General features: G+C 41.1%; 1 pseudogene; it reads right to left on the minus strand.

The window, feature by feature from the left end:
- Positions 1 to 9,484: 9,484 nt before the first annotated feature.
- Positions 9,485 to 11,817, minus strand: LOC102822884 (annotated as a pseudogene).
- Positions 11,818 to 12,200: the final 383 nt, after the last annotated feature.

Consider the following 12,200-nt stretch of genomic DNA (forward strand, 5'->3'; position numbering starts at 1 on the left):
ATTCAGTATTCCCTTGTTCTGTTCAAACAACTGCCTCTTAGTCTATGTACAGATTACTTATGAGAACAATTAAGTGTTCCAGAATACTCATTCTCTGCAATGTTGTTCAGAGATTGTCATCCTCTACACAATTGAAAGCCTTTTTGTAGTCAATAAAACACAGGTAAATATCTTTCTAGTATTCTCTGCTTTCAGCCAAGGTCAATCTGACATCAGCAGTTTAACTCCTCATTCCATGTCCTCATCTGACTCCTGCTTGAACCTCTGGCAGTTCCCTGTCAGTATACAGTTGTGTCGGCTTTGGGATTGTTTAGCAAAATTTTACTTGCATGTGATATTAATGGTATTGTCCAATGATTTCTGCTTTCTGTTGAAATAGGCACAACTATAGATCTCTTCCAATCAGTTGAGCAGGTAGCTGCCTTTCAAATTTCTTGTCATAGATGAGCAGACACAGCAAAAAAAAAAAAGGAGAGGCAGTGATACAAACCACTAACTAGACAGGTGCAGCCATCTTGAGCTTTTGTGAGAGACTTCAGAGGCCAGAAAAATTAACAGCATTGCAGAAACATATCTGTGGCTTGCAGAGACAAAGGTGCAAATTTGTCTTGTTCCCAACACTCCCCTGATGAGGAAAGGCAAGCCAGCCCCTACCCACGTACACCCCCAGGGAAGTTCTCAGTCTCTCTGCAGTTGGAGCTACATAGAGGTGAGCACTGTGGTTGTGGGCCCCATTAAAGGAAGGAGAAGTGGTCTGCACTGCTCCTATTTGGGTGAGTCCTGTTGCAGACTGTACCATTCTCACATATTGGAAAACTTAACACTGTGAAACTGTCAACATTACCCAAGAAATCTATAGATATAATGCAATCCCAATCCAGATTCCAACATCATTCTTTAAAGAGACGGAAGAAATGATCACTAACTTAATATGGAAAGGAAAGGGACCTGGAATACACATGGCACTGTTTAAGAAGAACAGACTTGGAGGCCTCTCACTTCCTGATCTCAAAATTTACTACACAACTACAGTTGTCAAAATAGCTTTCTACTGGTACAACAAAGGTACATAGATAAATGGAACAGAATTGAGAACCCAAAAGTAAATCTATCCACATACAGTCAGCTAATCATTGATAAAGGGCAAAAAAATTTAAATAGGGAAAAGATAGTCTCTTCAACAAATGATGCTGGCAAAACTGGAAATTCATTTGCAGAAAATTGAAACAAGGTCCATATTTCACACCATTTTCAAAACAAACTCAAAGTGGATTAAAGACCTAAATAAATGTAAAACTAGAACTATAAAGATCATCAATGAAAAAATAGGGACAAATTTGGTGACTCTAATGCAAGCACAAATACATTATTAAACATTAATAAAAGCACACAAACAGCAAAAGACCTCCTAAAAATGACTGAGACCTCCTAAAAATGAGACAGTTCCGTGCATTTTTAGATTTCTCCCAAATAGTAAAATGGGAGCACACAGATGGGGGGAAAATGACATATCAGACAAGGCACTAATCCCTGAAATTTCTAGAAAACTACAACATTCCACAAGAAAAAGACAAACAACCCAATAAAAAAAAGTGGGCACAGTATGTGAACAGACACTTCACCAAAGTAGGCATTCAAGCAGCCAATAAACATTTAAAAAGTGTTCAGGATTATTAGCCATTGTTGTTGTTGTTAAGTGCCGTTGAGTTGGTTCTGACCCATAGGGTTTCCGAGGAGCAGATGGTGAGCTTGAACCACCGACTTTGCAGTTCAAACTACTTGGCAGTCTGGTGCATTAACCCACAGCACCACACCAGGACTCCTATTAGCCATTATTGTTGTTGTTAGGTGCCATTGAGTCAGAACCAACTCATAGCAACCTTATGCACAACAGAATGAAACATTGTCCTATCCTGGGCCAAAGAGAGATACATATCAAAACAATGAAATAACATCGAACACCAACATTAGTAGCAAAGTTCCAAAAATAAGAAAGCAACAAATGCTAGCAAGGGTGTGTAGTGACTGGGACCTTCTGACATTGCTAGTAGGACTGTAAAATTTTTCAACCACTGTAGAAACAGTGTGTTGCCTCCTCACAAAGTTAGAAATAAGAGTACCATATGACTAAGCATCTCTCTACTTGGTATGTATCCACCAGAAATAAGAGCCAGGAAACAAGTATATATATGCACACTGATGTTCATCACAGCACTATTCACAAAATAAAAATGATGAAGACTTACTAAATGCCCATCAATGGAAGAGTGTATAAACATACTTTAGTACATACACAAAATGGAATACTATGCAACATTGAAAAATAACAGTAAATCTTTGGAACACTTCATAACATGGATGAATCTGGAGGACATTATGCTGAGTGAAATAAATCAATCGCAAAAGGGCAAATATGGTCTAAGACCATGATTGTAAAAACTCAAGAGAAGGTTTTCTTACTAAAAGAAGCATTCTTTTATGGCTACCATGGGTGGGTGGAAAGGGAGTATAATTCACTAGCTAAAGGGTAGACATATGTTAAGTCAGAAGGGGAAGGACAATATACAAGAAAAAGGAGTTAGGCAGAAGAATGATAAAGATACGTGAAGTCTCTGAAAGGTATACAAGGGCTCAAGAGGATAGAAGTTGTGATACATACACCATCAAGGGTGTGTGTGTAACACAACCTTGGAACAACTGTGTTCTGTGTAAACATACACGGGCAGAGACACAGCATGAATGGGTATGGGAGGAAGAGTGGGATATATATATAAGAGTTTGCGGGAGGATATTTGTACATGGGTAACCACAGGGAGGAACTGTTATTTCATGGAGTGGGTTGTAATCATTGAGATGAAACAAAACATATGATTTGTTGAATGTATAACTGATGATCCTGACTGTAAACCCTCATTCAATTCACAATTCAGAAATGAAATATTGTGAAAGCTTGTAAAGGATTTATGTTCATAAACTCTTAGAATTAGTTGCTATCCTACAACTTGATTTGCTTTTCAAGTAAAATGAAACATTAGCAAAGAAATACATTGAAGTCTTTCCTTTCTCCAACGTTTTGCTAAATGAGATCTGTGTATACTACATAAAATATTGAAAATTCTACAACACTCCAAAAACCTCACTTCCATTGAGTCAAGTCAGAAACATATATGGTAGTGATGGTGATAGTTGTAGTGTGCCATCAAGTTGGTTCAACTCCTAATGATTCTGCATAGGGTTTCTGAAGCTGTAATCTTTACAGAAGCAGAAAGCTTCATCTTTTCCCCATGGAGCAATTGGTGGATTCAAACTGCTGACTTTGTGACTAGCAGCGCAAAATGTAACCACTACTCTATCACAGCTACTTGATGCGTATATTGTTGCTGTTGTTAAATGCTGTAGAGTTGATTTTGACCCATAGCAACCGAGAAGCAGCTGCTAAGTTTGAACCGCCAACCTTGAGGTTCAAACCAACTTTGAAGTCCAGGGCATTAACCCGCAGCACCACACCAAGATTCCCTGTTGTTGTTGTTCGTAAGTGCTGTCCAGTCTGACCCACAGTGAGTCTGTATGGGTTTCCGAGAAGCAGCTGGTGAGCTTGAACCACCGACCTTGCAGTACAAATGGCTTTGCACTATGGTGCATTAACCCATAGTGCCACACCAGGAATGAACTTCAAATTAATGAAATTTCATTTTAAAAGGTATTTGTTATGAGAGAAATATCTTCTGTTGAACCTGAGACAGAGCAACAGTATTTCATATGGATCTTTATATCATCAGAAATAAGGCCTATAACTGACACACATTTAGTGCTCAGTCAAAATGTGTTGAATAGGTGAATAAATGAAGAAATACAAATAAAATGTTGAATGGATAAAAAATGTGTAAATGAACACATAAAAATAAGGGGTTGGACAAATGAAGAAATGAATGAAAATAAAGAACAGATTTGGATCACCGTTATCTACAGATTTCTTGTTAGAATGAACTAGTGTCTTAATCTTTCTTTTTTGTTTTGATTATAGGTCAGCTCCACACAATGAAATGAGTATGGTATTTGTTGTTTGCAAACTTTCTAAATTTGCTGTCTGCTACTAAATTATCAGGCTACCACTGTTAAGAGACAACTATTTTTAGCTTTCCCTTGAAAACATTAATTTTTTAATTTAGAATTGTTACATAAGCAAAAATAAAGTTATTAGTTCTGTATCATATATTTTAATTTTTTAAAAGTGTATTCTTTCTAAGGTATTTTAAACCACTTAGAAGAAATGTATTAGGTCAAGATTCAAGTAACAGAGATCCAGCCTGGTTTGGAATAGATAAGAAGGTGATTTGGTAATTACAGATTTTTAGACCCCAAAAGAACCTCCAAAGATCATTTAACTGAATCCCTTTACTATAAAGTAGGCCTAATGATATTGGGAAACTTCCTCAAAACCATACAAGTGATAGAGTTGGAGCTGGGATTGGAATCTCCAGGATACTATGCATTACCCCAAACTACATCTTAGTACAACAATACATGAAATGAAAAATGTTGGGGAAGACAGTTTTTTTGGTTTTGGATTTTTTATGTAGTTCATGTATCAGTTGTCTATTGTATTTTTTTTAAGGAAAAAAAATTATACTTCATCAACTCAGGGACCCCATGTCTTGGCTGCTTCATCGAATCTAAGGTTTTACATTCCAGTTGGCCATTTGCTTCTAGATCAAAGAAGACCTGCATTTACTGGAGTCTACTCAACAGGAGTTGGGAGTTTCTCTTCTGCACAAGTATTGCTCTCAAGAGAAGCTGATGAAAGGCTTTCAAGTGGTGCTAGAAAGTAAGTCCACAAACATGACCATTAAATGAAATAACAACATGCTAAATTAAGAATGCAGCAAGAAGAAGGACCCATTGTACATCGGTGAGGGACTCTTGTCTTCTAGAAGTGATGAAGGGAGTGGTAAGGACCAGCAAACAGCAATATTCCAGAAAACAAAAGTCTTCATCACAAATATGGTTCCTTCTTCTGTTTGGGTGATGTGCAGAGAACCTGATTTAGGGGTGGGTGTTTGGAGGGAGATAATTTGAGGTTATATCTCAATGACAGCCCTGGTATGGCACTGTGGGATAGGCACTGGACTGCTAATTCCTAAGTCAGTAGTTCAAAACCCACCAGCTACTCTCAGAAACCTTATACAGGATTGCTAGAAGTTGGAACGAACTCAATGGCACATAACAGTAACAGCAATCTTAGCAGACCACTTTTATAAGATAGAAGTGGTGACATATGATTAATTTCTTATCCTACTTTATTTGCACTTAAGGACAAACTCCTTATACATTCTTTTGTCCAAAGTAAAGGTTGATGAGCAAAAGCAAAGCCTTCATTCTTTGTTTAATGATCTTAAATGTAAAATGTAAATTTTGCTCTTTTGAGGATATTACCTCTAAAGTTCACAAAGGAGCAATGAACTCATAATTTGCCATCTAACATATGAAGGAAAGAAGAAAGGGAAAAGTAAAGGAAGGAAGAATGAAAAGAAAGAAAGAAGAAGAGAGGGAGGAGAGGGGAGGAAAGGAGAGAAAAGGAAGGAAACCCAAAAAAGATGGGAAAAAAATGGAGCAATGGAATAGAAAAAGAAGAAAGGAGAAAAGGAAGAGAGACAAGGAGGTAGGTTAGGGAGGAATGGTGTTTGCTTTCAATAGACCAAAGATCTATGCACTCTAATTTACTAAAGTGGCCAGGAATCTCAGCTGATCTTCTCAAATGCCTGGATGAGAATATGTATAGGGTCAGATAGGCCTGGAAGAATTTTCCCAACAAGTCAAGGACCCTCACTATTCATTTGCCTCTTTTTGTTGTTGCTGTTAAGTGCTGTCCAGTCAATTCCAACTCATAGCGACCCTATAAAGGGTTTCCTAGGAGTGGCTAGTGAGTTTGAACAACGAACCTTGTGATTCAAATTGACTTTGTGGTCCAGTGCTTATCCTACTGCACCAAATGAGGACTTCATTTGGGTGCCTCCTTAATCACTTTGCTGTCAAGACCACTTTAATCAAAAATGCAGCCCGAAATGACATAATATAATCTAGTTGTAGGAAATGAGCAGTTTCGCTAGTAAAACGTTGTTGAGTCTATGTGTCAATTTTTCCCAAACCAAAATTCTTTCAAATTTTTGAAAACATTGACAAATATAAATGATTAGGTACATCTGCCCTCTTGTTGTACAAATATATAAACTGATGAACAGAAAGGTGTTGATTACAGAATCTGATCTATTCTTCCTTTAATGGCAAACACTTTACACATTTTGGAAAATCCTGCACCTGTGTGTCTGATTGACTCCAAACTGTTTTCAGCTTGAAGAGGCAAGTTCATTGCATAACTAGTGACTACTGAGATATTCATCCTAATGTTTTATTTGTTCTCAGGGCATTTTGTCATATCAAGATTAAATAAATGACTCTGAACCAATTTTCACCCCATTACTCAGTATATGATTATAAAATCTAGTTAGTTAAAAGAGTTGAAGGCAGATCACATTCCCAAGAACTGAGATAAACCCAGACAACCAAGGCATTAGGTCAGTGGCTCCCAGAAACCATTGTAAATATAAAATGCCTTGCTGATGATATCTAGGTAAATTCATGCATTCTTCACGTACTTTCTGCTGACCCAGATAAGAGATGGCATACACATGCAGTGCACCCATCTTCAACTGCATGGTACACCAATTGTAATTCCAATTCTTTCTCTCCAGATTTTTTTAAAAAGCAAAAACAAAGAAGAAAAACACTGGGAAACAGAGAGAATGTCATTATTATAAAAGATAACCTGGAACCAGATCTAAATTTTTTAATGTAAGTTATTCAGCATTTTACAATTAGTCCTCATGGCTGATCTCAATTAGTGGAGATAAGTTATTGAGTTGTGGCAGCCAAGTGGAGCATTTCCAAAAAAGGTAGGGCAGGAACATGATGATGTTGAAATTAATTCAGGAAATTCTGTACTGGAAACCATTCTCTCTATATACATGATGAAACTAAGGACTAAAGACCATGAAAATGAGCACAAAGTGCTTTCTATGAAATGGAATTTACTGTGAAAATATTGGAGTCCCGATTAGGGGTGGAAGGTAGGGGCATATTATCTTTAAAGTTCTCTTCAAAGTTATCAAATAAAAGGACAGGCTATTTTAAGAAGAAAGAATATAAGGAAACTATTTGGATTTAATATATAGCTGTCTCCTAAATTATTGCCCAATTAGTATAGGATCACAAGCACTTTTTCAGCACTGTCAGGTTGCGTAACTCAGCAGTGAAATCTTGGAAGCATAATTTAAAAAAAAAAAAGATAATGCTTTTTATAATTATTATTATTGTGAATTGGGTGATAGTTTGCATGGAAAAACATCAACTTTACATTCATCCTGTCATATTTTGTTTCGTTACAATGATTACAATCCCCTCCATGCATCATCATTCAACAGCATGTGCTTCCATTCACTGTTTTGTTTTTGTTTTTTTTTTGGGGGGGGGGCATTTTTTTGGATGTATGCTGAAGCACTCAGAAACATACAACCATTTAAACAACCAAAGGGCACACCCGGCAAGCCCACCCCCTGGCCATCAGCAAACAGCCTCTCTCCTTCCAAGTCCAGGGTCCCCAGCTGCTCCATCTCTCCATGTCATCGTCTCTGCCTCCATCTCTGGATAGGGTCCTGCACTCCGCTCTTCTCCCTTGATGGTCCCAGGGTCCTCCACTCCTGGACTGCTAGATCAATCACTCCCCTCCTTTTGTTACAAAACATCTGCCTTTACATTTACAACACTCACAATCAGTCCTGATAGCAATTATTCACTACTGAACCATGAGAGTCTTACCCTATCTCCTTTCACCAGCCCCATCCAGACAGGTTAGAAACCATTCAGTGAAGATTCTACCTTCCCCATACCCTCTGAAACTAGGCTCCCTCTTGAAAGCTTGTAAACCAGTCAGTATGTGCATTTGTAGTCCCCCCATTTTGGGTAGCCAATGTCTAAGTTGCCCATTCCTGCCAACCCTGTGTACTAAGAGGGTGGGAATGATCCTCACTGTAAAAATGTGTTCCCTCTTTTGAGCTACTACATCCATAAGTATAGGTCAGGTTCATCAAAGTGTAGTGGATTACTCTTGTTTTCCTCTTCTTTCTTCCTCTACTTGAGTTCTGATCATCCAGCCATTGAAGCCAGGTCAAATCCAGGTGGACAGGAATCTGTTGAATGTGGTCGGACTTAGCTGACAACTACATTGTTGCTTTTCACCCACTTCCCCTTATCTGTAGACCAATGTGGTCACCAGCAAGACCTATGCCTGCTTGTATATTACCCTTGAGTCTTAGTCTTGAAAGAGGATTTGCCCTGAGGGGACCTGACCACTTGCCCTTATGGCTCCCCAGTGAATAACTTGCTTGTTCTTAAGTAGTCAATTGAACTACTGTTATTGTTTTTTTCATTTTTCCTGCTGGTCTTTCTTTCGAGAAGTATCTTCTGTTCTTCTAGAAGCGCCAGGCTGGTCTGCTTGTCCTTTCAAGTGGAAATTTCCCACTTCAGAAGATTCTGGATGGGGATCCATATTCTACCTATAGTCTTATGCAATGCAAAGGCTCCACAGGAAGCCTCCTTCCCTGGGCAAGTTCTAGCCCCATTTTAGGTATTCCAGTCAGTTATAGACTGAAGACGGACTTACAAGTTTTCTATGGTGATGTTTCTGGTTGTTCCTTTCTCTCCCCCTCAAGTGTCTATTTTATAGTAGTAGGCAAGGGAAACCAAGATTCAAAATACAGCCAAGCAGAGAGGGAGAGAGACTGTGTGCTGAAGACCTGGGGGGTACGGGGGAAGGATTGCAGGTTATAGCCATTGGTTGGTTGATGATGCATGGAGGGGATTGTAACCATGGCAATGAGACAATATACGATAGAATGAATGTAAAACTAATGTTCTCCCATGTAAACTATCACATAATTCACAATAAAACATTTAAGAAAAAAAAAAAAACAGCCAAGCAAAAGATAATCAGTCAATATTGTTTATTTCTAATTTTACATAATTCACCTTATTATTTTTTTTTCCACAGTGACCAGTTGGCATTTATTAGTGTAGTTATAGCCTATCACTATAATCAAAACACTAGAGGAACCAAGAGTCCCTGTTATCACAAATAAACAAATAAAGCTTATTTTTATGAAAATTGTAAGCAAGTAACTGAAATCTAGCAGTGACACTAGAGCTCAGCCTTACGTGACAGTCGAAGCTGGGGTAGGAGTCATGAGAAATTCTACCTAGAAGGAGCTTCCATTCACCAACCCCTGCCCCCTGGCCAGAGCTGATCATGGCTGCATTTACAGAGAGAATGAAAGGAAACCTAATGAAAAATGAGCTAAACCACTGAGAATATGTAAGCGTAGATCTACCAGCGGGTGAGTCAACCATGATCATAACATCCGTTCCCTTCACTTCAAAGAGTATCACCAGTCCGCTTTCGATTGATGTGTTCCAGGTGGGCGTGCTCTGAGGTGTCCAAGTCTATCTCATACTTGGCTAGGATTTTCAGGATGGGTCTCAGCTTCAGCCACCACTGTTCCTTGGGGATGCGATGCTCAAAATCTGTGTGGTCCTTCAACTCAGTCACTGGTTGAAAGTCCAGGGCCTTCTTACGCATTCCCAGAACACAACCTGAGTCTGAAGTGTTGGCAAAGATCTGCCCATTACGATAGCTCTCTTTGATTTTGCCAGACATCCAATTCATCGCCTTTGCTCCCATCTCAGTGGCAAAACTCCTGTCAAATGGAGTTGGGCTCCCACCCTGCTGCATGTGGCCAAGTATGTTCTTCCTGCTATCGAAGATGCCCTTGCCTTCCTCAGAATACAGGTTGAAAATGAAGTCAGTCGTATAGTTCTCACTGCACTTCTCATTTGTTAACACCAGGCCTCTTTTCACTGTTGTTTTCATCTTTTGCACCAGATGCTCAATATTCGCCTGTAGGTCTCGGATGGTGAAAGGTTCCTCATAAATGTAGCCCCAGATGCCAGCCCCGCCATGGTGGCCAGGTAGCCACAGTAACCGCCCATCATCTCAATGATGAACACACGCTGCTTTGTGCCTGAAGCGGACTGCTTGATGTGATCACAGGTCGTGCAGATCGTATTGAGTGCTGTGTCAGCTCCAATACTGAAGTCTGAGCCAGGGACATTGTTGGAGACTGCAGCAGGAATGACCACATATGGAATGCAGAGCTCATCAAACTGCTTCCTGCCCTCCATCAGCTCCAGGCACACTGTGTAAGCCTCAAACCCCCCAATGATGACAAGGCCCTGAATGTTAAACTTTGTTATGTTGGCACTGATCTGTTTGTAGCTCTTCTTGGGTAGTGTCCTTTTAGTCCCAAGTTTAGAACCACCTTGCCCAGTCCAGCCCCCAACATAGCTCCAGCTAGCTTCCTCAATCTGACCCTTAGCCAGGCCCTCAAAGCCATCATGCACCACCAGCACACGGTTGCCCTGGATGAGGCCAGTTCTCACAGTGGAGCGGACCGCAGCATTCATGCCTGCAGCAGGGGCCCCTACGTTCATCACAGCCACAGTGTGGGAAAAAGTCTTAAACTCCTGAGGTCTGACATGAGCTAGAAGCTTGTATACTTCCCATTTGTTCATGAAGCTCCTGCCTCTCAACTTCATGGCTTCATCAAATTTCTTCTCATCTATGGCCTTGGTCACATCCTTGGTCATCTGTACACACTCCATGAGAGGCAGGCGCACGGCCTGGTTACCAGAAAGGCTCACCACACAGGCTGGAGTTTCCGGGGTGCCCTCTAAAAGTGCCATCACTGCTTCCACACCCATGCGGCTGCCCAGGATCCGGTCAAAGGCTGATGGTGTCCCACCCCGCTGCACATACCCCAAAACAGTGACCCGGGTGTCATATCCCAGACGCTTTACCACCAGATTCTTAATGGCTTCTGAGGTGATCGGTTTGCCATTCTTGTCAATTGCACCCTCAGCCACAATGATGATGTTGAGACGAGAACCACAGGCCCTTGTCTCGCTGAGACGGCAGCAAAGGTGTTCCTCCCAGTCAGCATCCGGTGGACTCTCAGGAATGAAAACCCAGTCGGCCCCACAGGAGAGAGAGGTGACGAGGGCCAGGTATCCACAGTGCCGGCCCATCACCTCTAACACAAAAGTCCGCTGGTGGCTCTGAGCGGTGGTAGCGATGGCATCTACGATCTCTATGATCCGGTGCAGGGCCGAGTCCGTGCCAATGGTCAAGTCAGTGCCACAGAAGTCATTGTCAATCGAGCCAACGAGACCAACGATGTTCAAGTAGCTGGACTTTTTAGCCTCCTCTTCTGTGATCTTACCTCCTTTCTGGAGATCAGTCAGTAAGTCACTCCACTCGGAACGGAAGGTATCAGCCCCAGTGAGGCTGCCATCACTCCCAATGACACAAAGGTTGGTGATTCCGCGCTTTACCAGGTTGTGGGCAGCCTGGAGTCGTCCATCTTGCTGCCGGAAGTCCTTACACCGGCTGCTTCCAATCACGGTGCCTCCTAGCTGAAGTATCATCGAAACACTTTCCCATGTGGCTTCTCTGATGTGATCTCCACCCTCCACCAGGCCTTGGTAACCCTCATGGACAAAAAAGACACGAGCGCCAGTAAACATACCAACTCGGACCACAGCCCTGATGGCAGCATTCATACCTTGGGCATCTTCACCAGAAGTTAACACAGCAATGGCTTTGCCGATCCCCAGGGTTTTGGCCGCATGGTGTTCTTCATGGGTCATGATCCACTCTTTGGACACAGTCTCAGGAGCTGAGGCTACCGGAGCTGGTGAATCAGGTCAGGTGATGGGCCGAAAGTCCATGAATTGGAAGTCAGACATAATGAGCCACATGCAAGATCCAGAGAAAGAGAGCAAACTTTTGCAAAGCAGTCCTATAAATTGGAGTCAGACCATGCCCCCAAGGGAAGCTAAGGGTGGTAACTTGGGTCACACCCTCGGCTAAGGTGGGGACATGCTTAATACTTAGATCCACTCTAATCTTTACTCCTTAGGCCCACCTTAATCTTTATTCCTTAGCAACTCATTTCAAAATGGGTCCATGTCACAGACATGGAGGCTAGGATTTACAATATATCAGAAAATGGAGAAATTTAGCTGTTGTTTTT

The sequence above is a fragment of the Chrysochloris asiatica genome, unplaced genomic scaffold, assembly GCF_000296735.1.
Source record: "Chrysochloris asiatica unplaced genomic scaffold, ChrAsi1.0 scaffold00008, whole genome shotgun sequence".
NCBI classification, from domain to species: domain Eukaryota; kingdom Metazoa; phylum Chordata; class Mammalia; order Afrosoricida; family Chrysochloridae; genus Chrysochloris; species Chrysochloris asiatica.